Source organism: Sapajus apella, unplaced genomic scaffold (assembly GCF_009761245.1).
Source record: "Sapajus apella isolate SASKATOON/1434 unplaced genomic scaffold, GSC_monkey_1.0 scaffold5, whole genome shotgun sequence".
Classification (NCBI taxonomy): Eukaryota; Metazoa; Chordata; class Mammalia; order Primates; family Cebidae; genus Sapajus; species Sapajus apella.
This window is the reverse complement of record NW_022436945.1, coordinates 43589376-43602427: the sequence shown is the minus strand read 5'-3', so window position 1 is coordinate 43602427 and position 13052 is coordinate 43589376.

Sequence of the window (13052 nt, the reverse complement as noted above, 5' to 3'; positions counted from 1 at the left end):
CCTATTTCCCCCCAACTGACCCCAGTGTGTAGTGCTCCCCTCCCTGTATCCATGTATTCTCATTGTTCAACACCCGCCTATGAGTGAGAACATGCGGTGTTTGATCTTCTGCTCTTCTGTCAGTTTGCTGAGAATGATGGTTTCCAGGTTCATCCATGTCCCTACAAAGGACACAAACTCATCATTTTTGATGGCTGCATAATATTCCATGGTGTATATATGCCACATTTTCCCTATCCAGTCTATCGTCGATGGGCATTTGGGTTGGTTCCAGGTCTTTGCTATTGTAAACAGTGCTGCAATGAACATTCGTGTGCACGTGTCCTTATAGTAGAACGATTTGTAATCCTTTGGATATATACCCAGTAATGGGATTGCTGGGTCAAATGGAATTTCTATTTCTAGGTCCTTGAGGAATCGCCACACTGTCTTCCACAATGCTTGAACTAATTTACACTCCCCCCAACAGTGCAAAAGTGTTCCTATTTCTCCACATCCTCTCCAGCATCTGTTGTCTCCAGATTTTTTAATGATAGCCATTCTAACTGGCATGAGATGGTATCTCAATGTAGTTTTGATTTGCATTTCTCTGATGACCAGTAATGATGAGCATTTTTTCATATGTTTGTTGGCCTCATGTATGTCTTCTTTTGTAAAGTGTTTGTTCATATCCTTTGCCCACTTTTGAATGGGCTTGTTAGTTTTTTTCTTGTAAATCTGTTTTAGTTCTTTGTAAATTCTGGATATCAGCCCTTTGTCAGATGGGTAAACTGCAAAAATTTTTTCCCGTTCTGTTGGTTGCCGATTCAGTCTAATGACTGTCTCTTTTGCTGTGCAGAAGCTGTGGAGTTTGATTAGGTCCCATTTGTCTATTTTGGCTTTTGTTGTCAATGCTTTTGGTGTTTTGGTCATGAAGTCCTTGCCTACACCTATGTCCTGAATGGTTTTGCCTAGATTTTCTTCTAGGGTTTTTATGGTGTTAGGTCTTATGTTTAAGTCTTTAATCCATCTGGAGTTAATTTTAGTGTAAAGTGTCAGGAAGGGGTCCAGATTCTGCTTTCTGCACATGGCTAGCCAGCTTTCCCAACACCATTTATTGAACAGGGAATCCTTTCTTTTTCGATTTCAATTATTTCTAATGCTCTGTCTCACTCACATGTGTTATTGCTTGTTCTTTTTCCACAAATAAAAGTTTTTTTTAAATTGGTTTCTTGAGTTCAAGAGCTTGAGCTATCAAACCAATAAAGCAAATGAGATGCATTACTTTTCAAATATTTTCTTTAATGTTCTTAAAAATATGGAAAAGGGTAGTTCTAAGTTTCTGTGCTTTCCTCAGGTACAGCTCCAAAAGAAATCAATGTCATATAAAAGACACTGACTTTTTAAAGTCAATCTATCACACTTTAATATGCATTACACATATATCTGGCATATTATCGCTTTGTGTTTCCAAGGTCTAGTATTAACACATTTGCCAGGTTTTTATTCCATTTATTTTAAGATACAGTAAAAATAATTTGACAGAGAAACTAAATGATTTTCTAAAATATACCTCCCACTTTTCCAGTTGCCTTGCCTTGAAGGTTATAGATAGAAGAAACTTAATAACCAATAACTCAGAATATCTCTTCTCTTTCTGAAGCAAAACTGTCATAAAAAATATACTCTCCACTAAGGGTTACCATGAGTAATCGATTATAAATGACAAAGAGGAAAATGGATATACTCCCTAGCCAAACATTTTCACCATTAACAATAATAGAAATGTTTCTTCTAACAAGCCCTTGGGTATTGCTTATACTCAGAACCTGAAAATCATTGCTTATAGATAAGGCTGATCTGGCAGGGACGCTTCTAAGGCATTTTTTTCTTAAAATAATGATTACATAAAATGGTTTAAATATTTCTTAATAAAACATTTGTGAAAATGCTAGGTATAGGTATAGTAGTTCAGAGAAACTACTTCAGGAGACAAGGTACTATTTCAGGGGTGAGGGATCCACTGTCAAAGTTCATGATGTAAAGCCTTTTGGGCTAGTACTTGTCTAAAAAAGGTGAATCTCAGACTTATTTTATAGTAGTGTTCCATATGCTGTGGGTCAGCTGCTTGATAATTTGGCTTCCATATAGGGCTTATTTTTAAAAATTTAACTTTTACTTTGATATAGGAGATACATGTACGGACTTGTTACATGGGAATAGTGTGTAATGCTGTGGTTTCAAGTACAGATCTCGTGATGCAGGTAGTGAGCATAGTACCCAAGAGATAGTTTTTAACCCATTCCTCCTATCCCTCCACCCTCTAGTAGTCCCCAGAGTCTATTTTTTCATATTTATGTCCATGTGTGCTGCATGTTTAGCTCCCAATTGTTATCAAGAAGATTCTGTATTTGATTTTCTGTTCTGGTGTTAATTTGCTTAGCATCATGGCCGCCACTTCCATCCATGTTGCTGCAAAGGACATGATTTTATTCTTTTTGTGGCTATATAGTATTCCATGGTGTATATGTACCACATTTTCTTTATCCAATATACCATTGATGGGCACCTAGATTGGTTCCATGTCTTTGCTTTTGTGAATAGTGCAGCAATGAACATATGAGTGCATGTGGCTTTTTAGTAAAATGAAATGTTTTATTTTGGGTATATACCTTGTAGTGGAATTTTTGGGTCAAATGGTAGTTCTGTTTCAAGTTCTTTGAGAAATCTTCAGACTACTTTCCACAGAGGCTGAACTAATTTACATTCCCACCAGCAGTATATAAGCATTCACTCTTCTCCTCAGCTTTGCAAGCATCTGATGTTTTTTGACTTTTTAATAATGGTCATTCTGACTGGTTTGACATGGTATCTCATTATGGCCTTGCTTAGCATTTTTCTGATGATTAGTGAAGCTGAGCATTTTTTTCCTATTTTGGGGCCACATATATGTCTTCTTTTGAGAAGTGTCTGTTCATCTCCTTACCCCATTTTTAGTGGGATTCTTTTTTCTTGTTAATTTGTTTGTTCTCTATAGATTCTGGATATTAGTTTTTTGTTGTAGATGTAGTTTGCAAATATCTTTTCCCATTCTGTATGTTGTCTGTCTGATCTGTTGATAGTTTCTTCTGCTGTGTAGAAGCTTCTTAATTTAATTAGGTTCCACTTGTCTATTTTTGCTTTTAGTAGCCAAAGCAATCCTAAGCAAGAAAACAAAGACAGAGGCATCACACTACTCAACTTCAGACTATGCCCTAAAGCCACAGTAACTAAAACAGCTTGGTACTGGTGCAAAAACAGACACATAGAGCAATGGAATAGAATAGAGAAGTCAGAAGCGAATTCACACACCTGAAGCCATCTGATCTTCGACAAGGCCAACAAAAACAAGCAGTGGGAAAATGACTCCCTATTCAACAAATGGTGTGGGGATAACTGGCTGGCCATATGCAGAAGATTGAAGCCAAATCTCTACCTTTCACCACATACAAAGATTAGCTCAAACTGAATTAAAGATTTAAATATAAGACCTCAAACTATAAAAATCCTGGAAGACAACCTAGGAAACACTCTTCTCACATCAGCATTGGCACAAAGGACTTTTAATCTGAGCCCACTCATAATCTCCAAGAAAAGAGAGTTGGCAGAGTGGGGAATTACAATGTGAGTTTCCAGCTAGCTCTCTACCTGGAGAATTCTTCTGTTAATTTGACCATGGTCCCTTGGTGACTTGGACTACTTTTTAATATTCAAATAGTGAGACCAAGAGCAATGAACATTATATTATTTCTCCTCTAAATGACAGCTCAAGTAAGATGAAGGCTTGCAGTGGAAATGTTGCTCCTACCCAGCTGAAGTTCCTTTATGTCCCCTTTTGGGTTTCAAGACCTCTTCACACTCTTAAAAGCTATTGAGAACCCCAAAAAGCTTTTGTTTATGTGGATTGTATTTGTCAATATTTACATCCAAACTTAAAACCAAGAATATTTTAAAATATTCATTAATTTAAAAAACAATAAAACCATCACATATCAATATAAATTTTATATTTTATGAAAAATAACATTTTCCAAAAAAATTACTTGGAAGAGTAGCATCAGTTTATATTTTTGTAGATCTCCTTAATGTTTGGCCTAATAAATGACAGTTGGATCCTGAGAGCTGCTTCTGCATTTCATCTGTTGTGGTATCAAACTCTATACTTGTGAGAGAATGAGTGAACAAAAGGTAGAAAAGACTTTATGAAGACAGTTTTGACCTCACAGGCCTCACCTTCACCCCCAAAAGATCACTGGGACTTTCAGAAGTAACTAAATCACATTTTGAGAACCACTGCTCAACACAAAATTCAGTCCCATGAAAATGAGTTTGAGAATTCAAAATCCTTGTGATAGAATAAGGAAATCAGAAATAAACTCTCTTCAGCTTAAGGATGCATGGGGAAAATTTAAACTTACCTACAGAAGTATAAGTTTACAAATCACTTACAAATTAAGTCTGGAGGATAAAGACTGGGGGCTGACAGACGGCCTGACATTGAACTTTACGTAACAGTAGAGACTTCCTTAAAGTGAAGATTCACACACACAGGTTCAACAAGTTTATTGGAGACTAGTGACTTGCGTTGTAAAATATAAAAGCATCTGAGTTAAAAGGCTTTGTAGAAGTCATCTATTACCATCTTTAATCTTTGCTATATGATAAAATTGAGGCTCATTCAAATTTCCTCAATCCTAATTAAGCATTCTTTACTCTGCACCAAGCTACGGAACTAAAAAGCAGCATTTCAACTATGCCCAGCATAGGCTAATCTGATTTTTCATAACATTTGGTGGAAGGGGTAGTTAGTGACCACTTTGAATAGCTAATGAAATATAAGACTCTATTCCTTAAAAAAATATTTAGATGCACATATACATATGTCCCTGAAGCCCAAGTATGAACTACACATTTCCCAGTGAAAATTGTTTATTGTCATCCAGAACATCTCAAACCTGAGTATTTTTCTACCGGAATCTGAAGATCATGGCTATTCTCCAAAGGTAGTTTAAGAGACGATGGTATTTCCTTTCACCAAGATGATATACATAAGAAACTGACCTCATATCCTGAAGGTAAGAGGATGGATTACATACAGCCCTCTGAAATTGAATCAGTGGTTCATCGTTTATTCTCTTTCTGACATTGAATCAATGGTTCATAGTTTATTCTCTCCTATGAGAATATACTCATACATATTCTCTTATAGGAAAACATATATAAATACTCCTATGAGAATATATACTCATACATCATTAATACATATCAATGATATACAGTGTAGCCAGGTTTCTCAGAGATTATTCTGAGTTTATCAAGTGCAGTACTGATACATTATTATCATATCAAATCCCCAGTGTAAGGCACACCTTGGAAATGAAAAAAACAACAGTAAATCTTAAATCACTAAGTTTGGAATTCAACAACAATAAGTTATAATGTTCTTGTATTTGGTAACTTCAGAAGAGGAAATATTACAGGCAGATTCCACTAATGTACAACAACTATGTAAGGTAATGAAAGAATAATAGACTAGACAGATGATGGTTTCAGCTGCAGCAATACCACTGGATCCACTTTCTCTATTCCAAATAAATTCAATTCAATAGATGTTTATGAGCCAACATTGTATGCAAGGCACACACTCTAGTGAAATAATTTATTTTGAATCAAAATATTTAAGATGAGACATCATCTAATCTAACCCACTTTTTTACAGATAAAGAAACAGAAACAAGTGAGTTTAGTGATGTATTGCACAAGGTCAGCCTAATTTACTGAAATGTGGGAACAACATCAAAAAGAGAACTAGGTCAAACACTCTCAACCATGGTATATGTCCACCAATATTTTTCACCCTTTCTGGGAAACCTTCCCTGACTGTTCAAGTAAACCTGATCATTTATATTCTGTGCCACAACTGGGCCAAGTACCTAGATCCATCATTGTAATTACTCGTAGTATTACAATTATTTACATCTCTCCATTTATCTGGAAAAGAGATTAAGAGTATGGGTCCTGGAGCTCCAATCTCAACCACTTATAAGCTGAACAACTTGGAGGAAGTGTCTTTAGCTCTCCATGCTTTCGTTTCTTTTTTAAATTTTTTTAATTTTGTTTTTACATTCCTGCTTTCTCTTTTTTTTTTTTCATGCTTCATTCTCTTTATCTGCAAAGTGAAGATGATATGGTATCCAACTCATAGAGGTGTTAATGAGATTTAAATGAGAAAATCTATATAAAATGCTTAGTACAGTGCCTGGCACATGCTAAGAGCTGAAAAATGTGCTATTGTTATTTTTCTTATTTTTAAGGAGCTTAAAAGTACCTGAAAAAGTATTTCTTGAGTGCCAACAATATTTCTGGTGCCAGGAATACCTTGGATGTTCAATCAAAAAAAATTGTTGGATCAAAAGAAAAATATATGCTAAGTACTACGCCAAACACCGGATGTTCAAAAAACAGTAAAATACAGTATTCAGCATGATAATAATTTTAATTAAAATAAACTGAGGTTATAATAGTAAGCACAAATGAAATGTGCTAACAGCTAAGGAGGGTAGAAACCAATTTCCTGGGAAAGGGAAGCTCTTCCTGTTACTCCCCCTCTTTTTTCTGCATTTATTTCTATCGTGATAGGAAAAACTGAAATTTTTTCCACACTTCTGTAAAGACTGGAGAGAAATCTGAGGCAAAGGAAAGTTACCTGGGCAGAGTAGCATGTGTTTTCAGATAACATATATGAGCTTGTAATGCAATGTAGAGCAAGAAGAGACAAATGTACTATTAACGTAAGGCCAGGAATATTGTTTCATAGAAAAAAATATAATCAAGTAATCAGAGGAACACAAATTACTAATGTAGATGAGAGGGAATGGTCTTTGGAAAATACTGTATATTGTCACCAATCATTTGTGTCATATTTCAAGAGGGAACTAAATGAAACCCACTGTGGAGACCCCATTTTTCTTTCCTCAACACACATCTACTTCCAGCTATGGATCAGAGAGCCCCTACTTGTGCTCTTCAAACTCAAGAGCAATTAGAGAAAGCTATCGTGTCTTCCCTTGGCCACCTGGGTTACATGACAATTAAAACATAACTTGTATAATTTACTACAGTTTTGTTAGACTTATATTCTTGTAACATGCCCAAAATATAATTATGGCATGAAGAACATTCCTTGGAAACTATTCCAAATAATTACATGACAATATGAATATCAGAGTAATTATCAACGATCCCATCCAAACAGAAGTCATAAAAAATTTTTTACCTAGGTACATCATTGAATACCAAAAAAAGCACAGTGGTAAATTTTATGTGTATCTGCTCAGTTGAAGGTGAGAAAATGCAATTAACTCCTTTTTCATAGGCCAGGGTATTATTCCCAGGATCATTACTTAGCTAAGCTACTTAAGGATAACTATCCTTTAGAGAAAGGACTCTGATTCTCATTAACTAGATTTCTGACCCATAGGGGAGTTTTAGCATTTATTTTCAGGTACTTTATTTTTTTCAATTAAGCATTTCATCAAAATTTAAAGTAGTAGTGTGATTTAATATTATTTTGTCAAAAGTCCTTATTAATAAATCCAATCAGACCATTGGCTCAAGTCCAAAAAGTAAAGGTCAACCTTCTTAGTATTGCTGTTCTTTAAAAATTTGTTAAAATGTATTCTGAAATATTCTCCAAAGTAGGTTTGCTTTGAGACAGGTTTACTTTGAAATTTAGAAATCAAAATAACCAATAATCATCAGTGCTTCTACAAAATAAGCAAAAAAGTCAGTTAAAGTCATATAAGCATGTCATAGAGATTATTAATAATCCAGTGTGAAGGAGAACCATAATACAGTATACATAATTATCATAGATAATGAGTCCAAGGATACTGCATTTGAGATCATCAAAGAGTGGATTAATAAAGAATGACTGGCATTTATACTCTCTGCTCTTTCAGAGAGAATACAGTAATTGTAATTTTTCTCAAATCTTTAATAGCGTGACATTCAGATTTATTAACACAATATTTTCAAAAAAAATTTGAAGCATGTCTCGTATCTTTCCTACAACTTTAAAGAATTTAATGAACTAAAATTCTGCATTATTGTAGATCTTTCATACTTACTTTAAAATCTGTTATCATGTGTAAATTTCAAATGTTATAGTTCAAGTGATTGGGTCCCCACACCCACACCAAAAGGAAAAGAGTAAGTGGTAGAGAAGGCACAAGAAGGAAAGGGTCTCCCCTGTATGCTCTTTAGATATGAAAGTGCTATGGGTGAGTTATTGCATTTTTTTTTTTTGCAGGTTCCCAGATCCCTACGTAGTAAAAAAGTTGCTATTAAAGTCTCTGTCAAAGCAGGGAGAAAAAGATCTGAGGCACATTTGCAAAGGTCCAGAGGTGAGAGAGGGAGAGCAGCGCTATATTCGTGGAATGCCAAGCTGTTCGGAATGTAGGAAGTGTCTGTTGAAAAGAGGGCAGTAAGAACAGGAGGTGAGACTGAGAGGCTGCATGCCTAAAGAGCATCCTGTGCTGGCTGAGGAGCTGGGCTTCACACTACCGCAATTGGGAGCCATTTAAATTTTCATTAGGGGAATAATACTTTCAGTCCTGTACTCTGAAAAGACCTCTCAGGCTGCAGCGTGGACAAAATAAAAGAAACAATGTTGGAGGAAGGCAGAGCAATTGGGTGGGGCTACGGCAATAATTTAGGGGAAGATGAAGTTGTTATGAGCAAAGTTTATGACAGTGAGAATGGAGAGAAGCAGCTGGCTGTGAGAGATATTAAGGAGGTAGAAGCTGCCAGACCTGATGATTGATGGGCCAACAATGAGGCGGAGGCACTAGAATGACACTTGAGCTTTTCCCTCCAGCAACAGGGTAAATAATCCTGCCTGGGTTTCCTTTGGAACATTCAGTAGTGATAGCTACAAAGCAGACTGATGCACAGACCAAGCACTGAGAAGAATGATCTGGGCTGGAGCTAGAGACCCCTATGGAAGATGCATTTCTTCTGCACTTCCAGAGCAAGTTGTATCTATTTCTATTGTTACATTAATCCTGTTACTGAAATTATATGTTTACTCCCTGTCTCCTCTACTAGACTGTGCATTCGTTGGAACAGAGATCATTTATATTCCTCTTTTTTCTCCCGTGCCTAACAAGCAAATATTATAATAGTTAACTATGATTGAGAGCTTTTCATTTGCAAGGCAGTGTTCTTACATGCATAAATCGATTCAATCCTCACAACAACCCTATGAGATAGTAGTGTTATTACCCCCATATTAAGATGAAAAAATTGAGGCTGAGAGCCAGTAAGTAAATTTACCAAAGACATGCTGCTAGTAGAACACTGAACATAGATATCCTGGTCAGCAGCCCACGTATGTCAACTTGGGCACAGACATAGTAGGCTCTTACCAGCTCATTAAAGTAAGTTGACCTGATGATTGTATGGAAAGTACGTTAACTAAAGCAATGGAAGAAAGGAGATAAGGGAGCACTGTCAATGCTTAGAGCTCCTGAGAAGGAAAGAGGTGTAGTGAAAGATGTTAGGTAAAGTGAATGCCTCTACTATCATCTAAGTGCAATGATGACCAGGACAGCAGGGTGACTTGGGGTGACTCCCTTTCCCCAGTTATCAAGCTACTACTTTCAGGCTAGAGAGAACAAGCACTAAGTGGAGAATCTCCATTGACTTCTGTGAGCAAGAAGGGTTGGCCCATTTCTATTACCTACTACAACCTGAGCCCTGTCCAGCATCTGCTCAGTTATTAGGACACTCTCACTAACTTGCCTTCACTTGTCAGCCCTTATCCAGCTTCCTGTTCTCTTCTAAACACCTCAAATGACTTCCCTCATTGTGCACCAAATGCCAAAGTGCCTGTCACTCCTGTTCATCCGTATAAAGGAGCAATCTTTCTTTGCCTGGTTGTTTCTCTGCCCACTACTCCAAAGCCTATCCTAATCCACTGCGTAGCCATAACCGTCTTTCAAATATACAAAGCTGATCACATCGTTCCCTTGTTAAATCCTTCAGTGGCTTGTTATGACTCTTAGAACAAGGATTTAAATCCCCCAAATGCCTACAAAGCCCTGCATGGTCTGGTCCCTGGTTGCCTCTTCCATCACAACACAGGCTACCTGCCTGTGTTTTAGGCAGTACACCTACACTGATTTGCCTCCAGAGCCTCAAAGGTGCAGGGTGCTCTCTAGTTACAGTGCCTTTGTGGATGCTGTCCCTCTCTCTGACTGGCTTTCCCATCCTTTCTTATGTAGTGAATGCCAATTCATCCTTCAGGTACAAGTTGAAATGCTACCTGTTCTTAAAATCTTCTCTAGCCTATCTGACTAAGTCAAATTCCTTTCATAAGTGCCCAGATGTTTTTCCTTCATAGCAGTTTGTAATTTTATGTTTATTGATAGAAATTGTTTAATTATTTCTCTGTTTCTCCTATTAGCTTACTCTATGTATTCCATGGAGACAAGAATGACAATTTTCTCATCTTTGTATCTGCAGTGCTTTGTATCCATACTTCAGGGTTTGGTGCCTTCTAGGTCCTCAAAAATTAAGTACTGCCTGACTTCTGCTCAGTCCTCTTTATTGCTAGATATATGCTTCTGGAATTTCATAGGGTCAGGCTTCATAAGTTACATATTACGTCAAGGTTTCTCAAGCTTGGCACTATTGACTTTTGAACTAGGTAATTCTTTGTTGGAGGAGGGCAGTCCTACATTTTGCAGGATGTTTACCAGCATCTTTGGCCTCTGCCCACTAGATGCCAGTATCACTGACTCCTCCAATTTATGACAATCAAAACTATCTCCAGGCATTGCCAGCTGTCCCATGGCCGGGGGTGGGAGGACAAAATTACTCCAGGATAACAACTGTCTCAGGGGCTGAAGTGAGAGAGTGGTCAGGGAAATGGAAAAAGATTTGCCTTAAAAGAGACAGAGTCCTCTTGAATAGGTTTTCTAGACACACGCATGTTTTCATTCCCTCTACATCAAGCATTTGACTTTTTGTTGGTAGTTAACCTCAAAACAATTGTTTTCTCATGTACGGAATTACTTCTTAATCCTATGTCAATGTCCTTCTCTTTCTCTCTTCTCTTTCTCTCCACCCTGCCTACCTCTGTGTGTCTGTGTGTGTGTGTGTGTGTGTGTGTGTGTGTGCGCGCGCGTGTGTGTGTCCCTCTCTTTTTCCCCCTTCTCTCACTCTTATTTCTCCCCCTGTTGCTAGGATCTTTCTCTTCCATCTGCAGTTCCCCATATTAGTTATCTAATACCACTTCATTGCTGGCTCATAAACCACACCAGAATTCAGTGGCTGAAGATCATCAGAGAAGTGGCTGCTCTTGACTGGGCTTGTCAGGTGTGGTCTGGCTCTGCCCTCCTATCTCTCATCCCCCTGGGACTACAGGACTAACCAAGACATGTTTTTCTCCTGATGAGTACAGAGTAGAGAAGTCCAATTGAGCAAGCCCCTTTCAAGCTTTTGCTCATGTCACACCTGCTAACATGCAATTGATCAAAGCAAATCATATGGACAAACTCATATAAGGGTAGGAATAAACTGCAAAGTCACATGGCAAAAGATGTGGTTTCAAAAAAGAATGAAAACCTGGAGCCATTGCAATCTACCACATGGCCCATTCAAATTACTATTATTTCCAATATTTCAATCAATCCCCCCAGTCTTATACTTGTGCTTCATTTTTCTCCAAAACTAAGAGTAGTCCTGCTTGTGCCAGCAAATGTGATAACACAATAATAGCCCAGTGCTCAGCCACTAAGTTGTATATCATAATAGTCAATGCAGGTGCTAAAGGCCTACCTATCAACTTTAGATTTATAAATAACACAGACTTGTCCCCTGATGCCACTGTGTAATTTCACTCAATTTTCAGAATAGATAGTGCTTTACTTCTACACAAGAGGAGTAATTATCACTATTTTTAACCTTTGATTGTGTATTTGCCTTCTAAAATTAGTCATTTTCTCCAAATGAGATGACTAGGAATGGCCAAAATATAATAATCAAACACCTAAGGAAGAGAACGTTTCAGTTGCAGTTTCTCTGTTAAAGACATGAAGTTTGTAAAACATATGGCAATGAAAAGAAGAAGGAAACAAGAAATCCTTGCTGCAGGATTAGTAAGACACTGCTATGCCACATCATTGTGTGTGGGGCACAACGTGCCCAAATATTAATTGTATTTAGGATCAATAAAACCAAAGGGCTTATTTCTCTTCAGATTCGGCCCTTATTCTTCTACTGAAATTCTACTTTATCCAGGTTAAAATTCTCATCTTTTGTCTTGTATTTTGAAGTTGCAAAACCCAAGCTGGTGAGGCCTCTTCCCAGTCTAGCGGTCCCTGTGAGGAGTTAGACACTCACCTGGTAACACAGCTGCCCATCTTCCCAAGAAAGAACAATGGAAGGATCAAAATTAGCAACTGCAAGGCTTTGGCCCTCTTCTTGGGCGCCTGTTCCTTTTTACGCTTCATCAGCTCATCACACTGTCCAAACAACAGTACTGGCTTTACAGCAACCTGGAACAATACAGAGCTAATCCAGTCCCTTAAACCTTGAGTACTTACCTCTCCATCTCCACGTATCACAGGAACATAAACATGATCATGTCCAATTCAAACTTGCTCTTCTTTCTGTGTTGTCTATTACAATAAATAGGTCTACAACCACGCAATTGCTCCAGAGTAACACCTTTGAATGATTCCTTTTCCCTTAACGCCATATATCCAAGCTGTCTCCAAATGCATTGAGTTCCTTCTCCCAAGTATTATGTGATCACCTTTCTCTTTATCACTGCCATTACCTCAGTCCAGTCCACTGTACACTTTCACTGGAAAACTCCAGTACTTTCTACTTTATCTCTTTGCATTAAATCTCAAGGCTTCGTCTGCAAGGCTCAGTCTGTGTATAGAAACACGCATTCCCTGGCTCCCTTCTCTTTTACCTTAACCCACAGAACACTGGAAGGTGAAACCAGCAAGAAGGTTATA